A 3,975-nucleotide genomic window follows, 5' to 3' on the forward strand; every position below is an offset into this window, starting at 1 on the left:
GAGCAGATAGGGTGAGTGACGGGTCGCTCGACGCTAGGAGCAGGTTTGACGGTTGGGTTGCTGGGGGGCGAGTCGGGCGGGTGGGTTGCTGGAGGCAGGTGGGTCACTGGGGGGCAGGTAGCTGGGACAGGTTTGGGCGGGGTAGCTTGGGGGCCGGTTTAGAGGGCAGCTAGTTGTGGGCATATCACTGGGGATGATTTGTGATGGGCTGCCAGCAGGGTTCTGCCAGGCAGAGCCAGAGCTCCTCAGGGGGCTGGGCTTAGAGGGTTTTGGGGTTACAGGGGATGTGGGGGAGGGAACCTGGGTTCATTTGACCCTTTTCTGAGTTTGTGAGTGGGGTGAGCTCTGCTGCCATGAGAAGAGGCTGTGTCACCGGTCACAATAACGCAATGTGATGAGGGGCATCGAAGTCACATAATTGAAATCAAGTTGCCAGCATGTTGTAATACAATGCTCTGCTTTTAAAAACATCTTTATTCACTTTTCTCAGTAGACTAGAATAGGGACAAGCTACCTTTGCCTTTACAAATGCAATCCTGTTACCAGGATCTGGAATGGTCCCCTGCCCTCATCTCAACGCCCTTTGCAAGCAGCCCCTGGTGAGGTAGGTATTTTTGTTCTATCAATATAATGATTGGCCAAAAGTCACATGACAAGTCAGTAGGCTTTAATTTTGTACCTCCTCAGAGATCAGTGCTACCGTGCCAGTCACTTCACAAATGTAAATAAAGTATTTGGAATTAGGTTGACCACATAGCAAGTGTGAAAAATTGGGACGGGGGTGGAGGGCAATAGGAGCCTATGTAAGAAAAAGCTCCAAAAATCGGGATTGTCCCTGTAAAATTGGGACATCTGGTCACCCTATTTGGAATGGCTGCAGTTAGTTCCGTGAAAACTCTCCTCTACCGACCCATCTATGACTGCTCACTTCCTGTGGAGATCAGGCCATGGATGTGGGGAGGATTGAATTTATTTGGTAATTTTGTATCGCCAGATAGCCAGGGCTATGCGGGGTGGCTATCAGGAGGGGATTTTGCCTGAGGCTGCATGGGCTGTTTGGAGAAATTTCTTTTTAAAAGCTTTTTTGATAGGGGATTACTAGGGCATTGTACACTTCATTACTTCTATAGGCTGTGTGCATTGCATTCCTCCATCCCACCCCACCAGCCCTCTCTGGTGCCCTTGTTGTACTTAAAGTACTGCACAGGATCTTTTCAGGGGGAATAAGACAAAACGCCACATTTATTAGTAATACATGTATTCATGAACACTGTATTAAATGCATATATAATTTATTACACTTACACTCACACACACAAACACTCCGTCTTGTTGTTACCAATTAGTTGCTCCCCTTAACTTCACTGGCCAGGTGAGTTAGATGGGGGAGGGGGTGGAGCCGGGCTTCTGCCGATCCGGATCGATGCTCCCATGTTGACAAGACGAGACCCGGGGTCCTCTGCAAGACACCTCACTCTTATAGCATCTTTCCTCTTATGCAAATCTATACCAGATTCAAACTCTGTGTCTGTGTCCATTGGTCCTTTGTGGTGCTTTCTTTTGAGTGTTGTCCCAATGCTGCAAAGAGGGTGTTTCCAAAAAAAGGTGCTTGCTTCTAACCCCCCCGAGGCGGACGGTATGTCTGCTTGTTTTTAATGAGCCCACTTGACACGTTTTATTGTCCTTGGGTCTGGCTCCCAGCCCCTCGCCAACAGTTGAGGCTGTCTGGAGGTGCTGCCTTCCATGCCTTGCTCATCCACACCTCATTCATTCAACAGGGCAATTGATTAAGAGTGGGGGGGGGGGGAGAGAGCTCTTGTTCTACTGCTAGCAGAAAGAAATTTTTCTTCTATCTTATTCTATCCTTAGGGGTTATAATATTATACCAAGGGCAATGCAAAGTTTCTAAATGAGGCTTTGATACAAAGTCCCATGAAAACAGAGGTCACACGTGGGTAGATCCACCACAAGGTTATATGAAGAGGCACAATGTAAAGTCATATGAAAATTATTAGAGATTTATCTACACCCTCCCATCCCCCTCTTTCAGGGAACCACCTCCACTCCCTTCCCCCATACCATTGTCTTTGACTCCCCCACTCCTTACCATGCCAGGGGCTCGGTGTGTTCCCCAGTCCTTCCTCTCCCCATACGGGGTCCCCCATTCTCCACTCCCCATGTGCCGGGGCATGTCTCTCTTATACCTTTCTTCCCCTGCGGATTGGAAGGGATGGGCAGGTGGTTGGTGCCATCTCTCTTTCTCTTTGCCTCCACCACTATGGAGAAGGCCTGGGGGGAGGCAGCACACTCAGATGGAGGAAGGAATGAAGCCTCCTTTACACCCCTTTCCATCTGGCTCCCCTGCTGGCTGAGCATCCAGCTCTTAGCTCTCCACAGGCAGAGCCAAGAGCAACTTTTTAAGTGAAAACAGCTTTTCCGGTTGTGACATTTAAATTTAAATTAATTTACACCCCATATTCTTATTCCATATTCTCTTATATGAATATGGCATGACTAAGATATGTTTTATGGAAGAGGGGTGTAAAGGGGTTTGTTAGGGTCTCCCCTCTCTGGGGTGGCTGGGAGCCAGGCCGCCTCACTACTGAGGTCCGCTGAGGCAGGGAACTAGCCGGGTGAAGCAGGAAACAGTCAAGGGCTCAGGCCCTCAGGTAGGGGCTGAGCAAATAGTTCAGGAACAAACCCAGACTCCCGGTTCTGGCATCTGGGGCGAGGAAGAGACTGCCACCCATAAGTGGGGTGGCAGGGGGGACGCAGGCCCACCCACTCCACTGCATCCCAGCCCGGGGCCCTAACAGCAACAGGCAGCCTGCTGCTGCGTCAGTGGGGATCCTGGCCGCAACACACTGACATCGGCTCTGGGTGTGCCGCAGCCAGACTAGGGTCGGCTGCCCCCGGACTACTTCCTACCTCCCCTTCTAGCAGTACCTGCATCTGGTCAGTGTCCTCCATGGAATCAAGCACCATGGGCTCCTCAGGGTACTCGGCGAGCGGTAGGCTTGGCAGCCCCTCTGGGTCGCTTCCCTCCAGTAGGCTTAACAGCTTCTCCGGGGTCTGGTCATCCTCAGGCCTTGAATGGTATGGACAATCCTCAGGTTGGTCACAGACTGCAGAAGTCTCCCCAGTAGGAGCTAGGGCCCCAGCGTCTGGCTTCTCCAGCAGCCAGGCAGCTTCTGAGCCCTGGGATGCGGCTTTTATACTTCCGGTCCTGCGCTTTGACCTTTGGGAGGCAGGTGCAGGCTCCATGGCTCCGCCCACTTTGGCATCCAGAGTGGCTCATCCCTCTCTGGGGTGGCTGGGAGCAGGTCGCCTCACTACAAGGGGTCATGTGAGGTACTGAAAAGGTTATGATCTACTGAATGTGTTTATCTAATTTGTATGCATTTATCATTTTTTTTATCTGAAGCTAGGAATATTGACCATGTATCTGTATTTCAAATGTGCTACTTTGGGTGACACCCACAACTAGCCCTTCAGGTACAACAATGAAAAAGTCAGACAGCTCCCAGTCAGCTGCACTGGGCAACACAGTATGGGGAGGAGGTGAGCAGCCCTCAGTGGAGAAAGAACAGGTTAAGGACTACTTAGAAAAGCTGGACATGCACAAATGTGTGAGGACATGACCGTACGCTTTCCAGCTTATGGCTGCTCCCACTGCTAAGCCAAAGTCCTTAGCTTAAGAACAGGGCCTCAGACTGTCACAATGAGAGAAGGCCGTTACACAGGCTGTGATTTTGATTCTTTCTTTTATACCTTTATAACTAGCTAAATGATAAACATATACTGACATTCTTAAAGTATAGGCCTTTACAGACGGGCCGGAATTTATATCCTAACAATACATTTGTTTTGTTTATTATTAAACCCAGTTTGTGCAATTTCTAATTGGGGGAGGGAGGAGGCAAGAAGTTGTGCATATCTCTCTTCACATTGAGGGAGAGGGCGAACTTTTATGAG

Source organism: Malaclemys terrapin, chromosome 10 (genome assembly GCF_027887155.1).
Source record: "Malaclemys terrapin pileata isolate rMalTer1 chromosome 10, rMalTer1.hap1, whole genome shotgun sequence".
NCBI lineage: Eukaryota > Metazoa > Chordata > Testudines > Emydidae > Malaclemys > Malaclemys terrapin.